Genomic DNA, 10,988 nt, shown 5'->3' on the forward strand with positions numbered 1-10,988 from the left:
CGTAGTAAAATCAAAATGGCGGAGTTGGCAACGCTGATTACGACATTCCGGGGCAGTCTTGGAAGTATGCGTTTGATATATGTATAAAAGTTTCAGGTCAAATTTAGAAGTTAGAATTGTCCCGGAAATATACGAAGCAAATTTAAAAGTGTCCTGGAAGTAAACACTAAGAATGAAATGAAATTCCGGGACTGTCCTGGAATAATGCGTTTAACATATAAAATTTCCAGGTCAGTAACGGAAGTTAACAATTGTCCCGGAAATATACGATGTAGAGGAAAAAGTGTCCTGAAACTAAACGCTTGACATATATATATACAGGAATCGCCAAATAAAGTGACGCAGTGCTTGAAAATGCAAAACTAGCGATGGCGGACATGGACAATTGATTTGTTGATGATAAACAGAGACGAATAAAAATGACATGCTGTTTCTCTCCGACACTTTTATTTCCCCTCCCACCAATACCATAAGTTTATTTGTTAATCTTAAAATAATGAAATCAATGTGAGACAAATGAGAAGTAAGTGCGCTACTTCTTTCTAATTCTGATTCCTTCAATTCTAAGATTAACAAATGAACTTACAGTATTAGGATGGGCAATAGGAGTGACGGAGAGGAGCAATTTGACACATCTGTTCGTTTCTCTGTCTGTCATCAACCAACTAAATGCCTATATCTGCCATCAGTATGTTTGTAATTTTAGACGCTGGATCACTTTATCTGATGATCCTAATATAATAATGTCTTGGTAGTACACAGTGAATTAACCTAATGTTTTTAGAATCATCGTTATATGAGTTTCTATTAGTTAATCCAATCAGTAATTCTATAAATATGTATATTGAATTGAATTAAAATACTATTAATTATTCACTGAATGCTGATAATCAAGTAATAATAATATCCATAAAATTTTCCAAAAATCAATATTCATACTATGAAATACTTTAGAACGAAATGTCCTCTGAGTGTAGCTCTTAAACAAAAATGACATTTCCAAATTATCTTTATATAAGTTTTCGTTAATCAGACAAATCTGTAATATAAATGAATTAATCGCACTAAATAATTTATCATTTAAGTAAATTAAATAAATATTATTAAATTTTCGGTGAGGATTCACGGAAACTTAACCTTTATATTTTTCCATTTAACGCAATTACTATATTTTTAAAATAGTATAAAGAGAGAGGTGTCCTAGTATTACACAATATACTATTTCTATGTCTCTGTAATCGTCTTTGCATGAACTTTACTTATATTTATAGTATTTCCCAGTTTATATCTGTTGGCATTTAAAATACTTTAATGTCACGCAAGACTTTTGTAGTAAGAAGCTATGGGTTCTGTTTAAGAATTCTGCTTTGTACTAGAGCATTTCATTTTTATGACGGGATTCTGTAGCTATATAGAGTAATTCATTTTAATCAATTAGACCAATATCTCGCAATTATATGCAAAATATGAAAAAATGTTTTAAACAAAAGTTTTTTGAATTCAAGGTGGACAAAAGATGATATCTTTGATTTGAAATGAAACGTCGTCTGAACGCTGAATGGAGATTAGTCTGCACTTATTAAATAGACCATTTGACCTTTATGGCATATTCTTGCAACTTATAAGAAGAGCGTTTTAAAACATTATATGAATGTATTATTTTATTCAATCGTTAACGAGATATTTCGATTTGAAATTACATATGTAGGTCTGGTTCAGGTAGTGTGCGCGACCGCCACGTCATATATTCATATTGCGTAGTGGCTTACCTACATGCATCTTCAAATCAAAATCTCTTTAGCGACTCAATGAAATAATACATTCATATAGTACTTCGGAAAGCATTTTACATCAGCTGTTCGAATGTGCCAAAAAAATAAGATGTTCGATTGAAAAAACTAAAAGTAATCTGCATGTATTATTCAAATGATGCCTTAAGGTCAAATTGAAGGTATTATCTTTTGTCCCCTGAAAGAAAAAAGCTTTTAGTTGAATAATTTTGTCATATTTTTTATATAATTCGATATATTTGCCCAAATTGAGATTACATTTAATCACATTCTGAATTGAAGCAATCATTGTCCTGGAAGTAAACACTAAGAATAAAATGAAATTCCGGGACTGTCCTGGAACTATGCGTTTAACATATAAAATTTCCAGGTCAGTCCCGGAAGTTAACAAATGTCCCGGAAATATACGATGTAGAGGAAAAAGTGTCCTGAAACTAAACGCTTGATATATATATATATAATTACTGCTTCTATATTCTAATATTATTTTTCCCTCCTATAGTTGCTTACACTATTTCCACAATGATGAGAAACTAAAATCGCATGAACGTGATTGTGCGCAACTCAATAAAAACATCCGAATTGTGCTACCTGACAAGGACCGTTGGGTTTCCTTCAATAACATGAAGAACAGTGAGAGGGTTCCATTTGTCATATACGCTGACATTGAATGCTTGCTTGAAAAAGTTGAGCAAACGGATGACGATATTGGTATTTATCAAAAACATTTACCTTTTAGTATAGGTAATTATTTTAAAAGCGTTCGTGATTCAACGCTTTCTAATTATAAATCATATCGAGGACTTGATTGTATTGAATGGTTTGTACATGAGCTTGATAAAATGGCTAGTATAGCGAGTGAAAAACTGAAAACAGTAATACCTATGCATAAATTAAGTATTAGTGAAAATTCAAGGCATTATACTGAACTCAACTGTCATATATGTAAAAAGCCTTTTCTTCCAGATCAAATACGTGTTCGCGATCATGATCATTTAACTGGTAAATATAGGGGACCTGCTCATAATAATTGTAATTTAAACTTTAACGATTCGCATGTAATACCTGTAATTTTTCATAATTTATCAGGTTATGACGCACATTTTATTTTCGGTACAATCGCTAACTTGTGTGAAGGTTCAGTACACTTGTTACCTGTACATAAGGAGAAGTATATTTCATTCACTAAATTCATCCGTAAATATAATATACAACTAAGGTTTATCGAATCTTTTAAATTTATGGCATCTAGTTTAGACAAATTGAGTTCATATTTAACGAGATCACAGTTAAAAAATTTAGAGTCAGAATACTCATATTTAAACATAGAACAATTTAACCTTCTGACAAGGATAGGTGTTTTTCCTTATAATTACATAGATAGTCTGAACCGTCTGGAAGAAACTGCTTTACCTCCACGCGAGATATTCTATAATAGATTATCCGATAGTGATATTAGTGAGGGTGCGTATAATCACGCTAAGGAGGTATGGACCAAATTTCAAATACGAACACTTGGGGAGTATAGCGATCTCTATTTGGAAGCTGATGTACTATTGTTGGCTGACGTTTTCGAAAATTTCCGTGATAGCTGCATGCAAACTTATAATTTGGATCCTGCTCATTATTATACACTCCCAGACTTCACTTGGGATGCAATGCTCAAACATACAGGAATAAGATTAGAACTTTTCACTGGCGTAGAAATGCTGCTTTTCGTAGAACGGGGCATACGTGGTGGTTTAAGCCAATGCTCGCACCGCTATGAAAAGGCTAACACAATCGGTACATGCAAAACTACAATCCCGAGGAACCTTCTAAGTATTTAATGTACTACGATGTAAATAATTTGTATGGGTGGGCAATGTCTCAACCGCTACCTATTCACAGATTTCGCTGGATTGAAAATGTTAATAATTTGGATATCTCTAATATACCGATAGATTCACCCGAGGGTTATATTTTAGAGGTTGACTTAGAGTATCCAAGCATGCTTCACGATAAACATTCCGACCTTCCATTTTGTCCCGTACGTGATGCACCACCGGGCACACGTCAGAAGAAGCTACTTGCAACTTTAGAAAATAAGGAGCGCTATGTTATACACTATCGTGCTTTACAGCAATGTATGCGTAATGGTGTTGTCTTAAAACACATTCATTGCGTTTTAGGATTTCAGCAGTCCACCTGGTTACGTAAATATATTGATCTGAACACTAGCTTGCGTGCAGCATCTAAAAATGAGTTTGAAAAAAATCTTTTCAAATTAATGAACAATGCGGTGTTCGGTAAGACTATGGAGAATGTTAGAAATAGAGTTGATGTGAAACTCGTGAGTAGGTGGAAGGGAAGATATGGTGCTGAAGCAATGATTGCTAAGCCTAATTTTCACAGTCGCACTATATTCAGTGAGAATTTGGTCACGATTGAATTAACAAAATTAGCAGCTAAATTCGATAAGCCTATATACGTAGGTATGAGCATTCTTTATATTTCGAAAACATGTTTGTATGATTTTCATTATGATTTGTGACGATGTACTATTTTAAGATAGTACATGTTCACTAAAAAGATATATATATATATCTATCTATAGAACATTGAGACATATTATGGTCATATTATCAAGGCCATAATATCATGTACGCTTGGCCTACCTATCATCCGAAATATAGTATAAAGTTCGATGATTGATAGGTCATAAAGTAGAGTAACGATCGTGGCCCATAAGTCGTATGTTAAATGGGTCTAACGAACTACGTCCTTCCGCGGCTCCCGAATATTCAAGTTGAATTTTCGGAAGAAGTCGGACCTTGGATCTGATTGGTGGTACCAATAGCTTAATCGGCTCCGCCAATTAGATTTAGAGTTACGAAGAGTTGGGGATAAGGGACCAACAGCTCGTTGCTGGTGTCTCCCGATTTTTGCGACACTCGTATCTTAGTTCTGAAAAGGATCGGACGTGATTTTCGGCAACTCGTATTCCGGAAAAGACGTAGTGAATAACTGTGGAAGCTGCTCTGCTCTGCTCCTCGCTGCTCTGCTCTGCTCTGCTTCGACCTGCTCTGCTCATCTCGGCTCTACGCTGCCTGACGCTGCTCAGCTCCGCTCTGCTCTGCCCTGCTCGACGCTGCTCAGCTCCGCTCTGCTCTGCCCTGCTCGACGCTGCTCTGCTCTGCTCTGATCTGCTCTGCTCCGATCTGCTCTGCCCTGCTCTGCTCTGCTCGACGCTGCTCTGCGCTGTCCTGCTCTGCTCTGCCCTGCTCTCCGATCTGCTCTGCTTCGATCTGCTCTGCTCTGCTCCGATCTGCTCTGTTCAGCTCTGCTCGATGCCGCTCCGCTCTGCTCTGCTCTGCTTTATCCTGCTCAGCCGTCGTTCTCCAGCTCCAACGGAAAAGGTTAGCGGGAGTCCCAGCTCCTAGAAATCCTTATATCACGAGTAAACTTCGGAAAACGCGCTTAATAGCCGTGAAATCGTCAAAAACCACGAATTACGAGTTAAACATACTCCCAAAGTGCGTGGATTGGGAATTAGGGACACAAATGAGAAATTGGAACAATGGTCTAATATCGAGAAACTTTGAGATTCGCTAGTAATTCAAGGACACCGTCGTCTTTGGGGTTTTCGGATATGAAATGTACATAGTTTTTATCTATAACTTACGTTAAGTCCTTTTATCGATTACCGTGTATATAATGTCGTATTAAAGTATTGTATTTTCCGAGAAATTGGTTATGCGCTTACAGTATAGTTGATGGGTCGAATTCGGGTATAAAGAGTGACCGGGATATTCGTTCAGTTTCGAATTTCAGTTACGTTTTGTACAGTTCGTCGCGTTTAACCAGGGGTGCATCCCGAGGTCGAATTCTCCCCGAAAGGAGCTACCTCGTTCGATCACCTCGTGGTCATACAGTTCGTTTTCTCGTCAGAAGGAACCCCGGAGGTGAATTCTCCCAGAAAGAGCTACTCCGTTCGGTTCTCTTCGCGAGAGTATAGTTTCGTTTAGTTAAAAGGTCGCAGGAGAAACACCTGCCTTGAGTAGGCCTTTATTTGATTAGTTAGTTGTTTAGTAAAGAAATTCGTTGGATTGATCCCGAGCACTCCGGAAAACCGTTTTCTACGCCATTTCGAGTTATAGTTTTGTAGAATACGAATAACGATCTATGCGCTATGAAGTCTGACAAATACAGCAATGTCTTTTTGGAAATATAGACACTTTATTATCGAATATAGTATGTAGTGATTTGACCCGAACTGCCAAATCCTTTTGCATTTTACGTTTCAGGAACTCACCCACTCTCCGCTTCCGCAATCCTACTCTTATATTCACTGAGCTAATTGGCATTTTAGTTTGACGAATACAGTATTTTGCAGTCACTACAGTACAGTCGTTCTTTCGGGAACCTGGCGCCCAACTTACGTTACAGATTTTGATTTAGTTACAGCTTACGAATATCTTAGGGTCAGCCAAAATTTTTGTAGTGTAGCAGATTATATGCTTCCTACGTTCGGTAGCAAATGTAAAGCGTTTTATACCGATACGGATAGTCTAATATACAGCATTGAGTGTGATGATATTTACACTATTATGAGGGAGAATCTTGCTAGATTCGATACAAGCGATTATTCTCCCAACAATCAGTACAATTTACCTCTAGTGAATAAAAAAGTCCCTGGGCTGATGAAAGATGAGAATAATGGGCAGATAATGACAGAGTTTATTGGACTGAGATCAAAAATGTACACATTTAAATTACAAAATAAAATGATCAAAACAGCTAAATGTATTAAGACTTACGTTGTTGCTAGAAACATAACCTTCGAGGACTATAAGGACTGTTTAACAAATTTTACTGTACAAATCCGCAATAAAAATTTAATTCGCTCAAAATTGCATAATGTTTATTCGATTACGCAACGGAAAGTAGCTCTCAGCCCATACGATGATAAGCGTTATATCGTGCACGGAACTGTACCGACTCTACCATGGGGTCATTATAGAATAAATTAATTATATTGAAATTGAATAATTTTATTAATAAATATTGTTTTTACAAATTATTATCTTTATTTATCCATGAATTATGTTTATTATCGAATCCTAACCACTTCACAAAGATCTTATTACCCTTCTTACGTAATACCTTCTCCACTAGATATACATTAGGATTAGCAGTTTTTAAAAGTTCATATTCGTAGAATCCTCCGTATATATCAGTACCACTAGAGTCTCTAAGTAAATATGTAATAGGATTTGTTTTCTGCACTTTTATAATATCAAATATTTCAGTTGTCCAATTTGGTGTGTATCCATTTGCGAATACATTCTTGTATTTACTGATTCGTACAAAATCACCTACTTTGAACTTGGCACGGCCAACAATCTTTATATTATTGTACTGTAGTCAGGAGCATATTAGCATGATCTGGCTTCACATCAACTGATCGGATTCCTATAGTACGATGTTTTCTTGCGTTGTAGTTTTCAACTAGTCGCTGTAGTATGCCTCGCCACTTATAATGTCCATTCAACGTAAATCGTTTCCACATTTCAGTCTTCAGCGTGCGATTCCAGCGCTCCAATATCGTAGCTTTCAATACGCTGTATGTTGAGTAATGATTTATTCTACGTTTTTTTTAAGCGATTTGAAATCACAATTATAAAACTCCTTGCCATCATCTATCTGCAAATTTTTGGGACATCTCCCACTTTTCAGAATCTTCGTAAATGCGTCTGTCACTTCCTTGCCAGTTTTGGTTTTTAGTGCTACTGCCCATCCAAATTTCGACAATGCATCAATAACTGTGAGAATATAGTGGTAACCTCCGTCAGTATAATTCTTCATATCAACCAGATCTGCTTGCCAGAGGTCATCCAAGCCTCGTATTATAACTCTTCTACGTTGAAAATTCCGTCTTGCAGGTACATGCAGTTCTTCGACCAATTTTTTCTTTTCTACACTATCCATAACTCTTCAGGTATGTGTTGGGTTTACAAGGGTACAACGAGCACTGATGGTAGTAAAAGTTTCTTTTTCCTAATAAAACGCTTTGTCGAATTATTTCAAGAAGAATTCTCCTTAGCATGATTCTCCCCATGAAAAATAGCACTTTTTTTTTTAATTTCGCATTATCTTCATTATATGTTTCTTTGATTCAGCATCCTCTTTAGTCTGATTCTCCATGAAAATTGATGCATATTTCTTTAAATCTGCATTATCTTCAGCATGTTTCTGCATGAAATTACTCAATTTCACTTAAAAATCATTCAGCCTTAACTCGGTTTCATCCAGTCTTAACGCAATACTTCGTAAAATATCATTGTTTTCTTACATTTCATTTTTAAGGTTCTCACGTACAGCATTCATATTATCCAGCAGAACACGCATATTCACAGCACATTTCTCATCAGTAGCATCAAATCCTAAATTTGAAATAATATTCCCCTTAGCATTAAATACATTCATAAGTTTATCAAATTTTAATGTTTCATCTTCAGTTTTGTGGAAATATTTTCTCACATTACTGGCAGTGGAAATACCTCCAAATTTATTTATCGACATTGTGAAGTAACACAATCAACTGGGAAATTATGGAAAGTGTAATCTCTTTTATAGGATAATACGTTCTTCATGAAGCTCCTCAATTATTGATTGTATCTCATTATAACGATTCGTATGTCCTGCAGCAGATGATGCTATCAAAAGTCTCAAACGTTCAACTAATTCGTTCGGATCATTCCAATGTACATAGTTCACTGGTTTATCATTAACACACATATAACCGCTGCCTTTTACAATATTCTTTGGAGGAAATAATGGACTAATTATTTTCTTCCATTTATGACCCTTATTCCCACGAAGCTTTCCCTCGCTACTGTAATCTGCTGTGTACATTAGTTTGAGAAAGAATATTCTTATATGTTTTTAAATCATCTTCAGTATAATCATGTGGCTCTTTCATGAAGATCAATTCAAATAGACCAATTGTACCCTGATAATACTCCTCATCAATAATAATAAAATCTCCACGATCTACTTTAAAAGCACATTTTCCAATTCTTATTTTGTTAAGACTACCATCTTGTTCAACTCCAAAATTATAATCAATTATTTCCCTATTTTTACTCATAAACATCTCTATATAATTACGTCCAATTGCTCCATATTCTGACAAAGAACTATTTAAATCTAAGGATCTTTGCAATGGCGATGATGGAGTTTCTGCTTGCATTGGTGACGCTATTGCTAAATCATTAACATCCTTTTCCACTTTCACTCCCTCCTCCTCCTGTTCCAGGGAAATGTATAATGTTTCATTAGGTCGTGAATTTCCTTGCTCATCATCATCAGATGAAGGGGTTGGAATTTTAATTCTAGAGTTGTATGCGAAATCTTTACGTTGTGGAGCCGATGAGAGATAAGTCCTTTTACGTTTCGATAGAATAATAAAAGAATTTTCGCTTACAGTAGTTTTCTGTAGCGGTTCCTGTTTATACTCATATTTCGGGGACACGTAGTTCATCTCATTATGTTCAGTGAGCTTCTTCAATGGCTCAACAATTGGTTTAAAAGTTTCATTTAAATTGGTATCCATCATCTCTCTTCCTGATTTGAGTGCACGATATTTTTCACGAATTACTTTACTTTTCGCGGCAATCTTCTTAAGCAGCATCTTTTCTTCCATTTTCCTGCTTTCCATTGTTTTCCACGTTCAATCAAAGTTTAATCCACGTTCAATCGACGTTCAATCCAGGTTCAGTCTACGTTTTTATTTCCACGTTTATACTAGGTTTATTCCACGCTCATTTGATGTGTGTGTGTTTTGATGGACACTTAGCTCTAAACTGAACAATCTTAAGCAAACGGTATACTACTTAATCTTAGCATACTCATCGAAACCTTTACGATATCTACCATTTTGAATTGTACTATCCTTGTCGATCACTAGAAATCCATAATCATGGTGCCAGCACTTTGAACACAATTCATTGAATTTTTCAAATGACTTATCCGTGTTTACATGATCGTTATAAATATGTTTTAAATTAGTACCATCTTGCTTAAAGATTATGAGAAGATTTGCATTATCACGAATCATGTGTTTAGGAATTTTAGCATAAGTCTGGCAGAGGTAGAAGCAGTCAATATTTGAATGTCTACCCATGGAGAAGTAGTCTCTGATATTATCCTGCTTATCGTTAGCAACATCACCAAATATGAAAATAGAATTGGGTAACGCCTCAGTTACCTTTACAACGTCGCTATTGTTTGAAAAATTAAAATATCCAATACCTTTTAGTCCTTTTAATAACCGTTCAAGGTATTGATACTTGGGTTGTTAAAGCGACTTTGAGTATACATAAATATTTTCAAATCTCACACCGTTAGGACTTTCTACTAGACTAAGCCGTACGTTTGATTTACCGCAATTCGAGGGTCCGCAAATTATACTACGAATTGTAGATGGAAGTAGGGATCCATGGCCTTTACTCCTTCCTCCACAACCCCCACCGACAATAAAGTGATCGGCGTTAGAGACACGAATGTGCATTGGTTGCTTTACGAAATCCATAACTCTAAAACTCTATGATCATGCAAGCTATTTATAGCTTGAAGCAGGTTATCTCATCAGTTCTCATTTTGTCGTTGTTAATGTTAGATGTGCTACGTTTGGAGGATTTAACTATTGAGCAGCTTGAATACATTACAAAAATTTTACTATTGAAGCGCTTTCCAAACAGTATTCGACTTGTTTGGTGTAAATTTCCTGAGCACATTCGTGCAGATCCTGAAGTGCAACAATTTCGTACCTGTACGGAACATTATAATTTACCTAATCAAGATCATTTTGATGGAATACCGCCTGCAATAAAAAATTGCTGGATGTGTCAACGAACTCGTTAGGAATGCATGACATGATGAGATATGGTTGTGGATCTTTTTTCAATAAGCTGCTAAATAAATTACCCCTCGAGCTGCATGTACATGGCTACAATTATTGAGGTCCAGGTACTCACCTTCATGAACGGTTAGCACGTGGTGATCGAGGTTTAACCCTCTGGATGATGCTTGCCGTGAGCATGATATCGCATATTCAGTATATAAGGACCTGCCCTCGCGTCATCATGCTGACAAAGTACTTGCACGCCGTGCACGACAACGTATCATAGCTAGTGACTCATCCGTAGGTGAACG

This window comes from Prorops nasuta, unplaced genomic scaffold (genome assembly GCF_024137725.1).
Source record: "Prorops nasuta isolate Cenicafe-Biocafe unplaced genomic scaffold, Cenicafe_Pnas_1.2 PNAS00013, whole genome shotgun sequence".
Taxonomy (NCBI): Eukaryota; Metazoa; Arthropoda; class Insecta; order Hymenoptera; family Bethylidae; genus Prorops; species Prorops nasuta.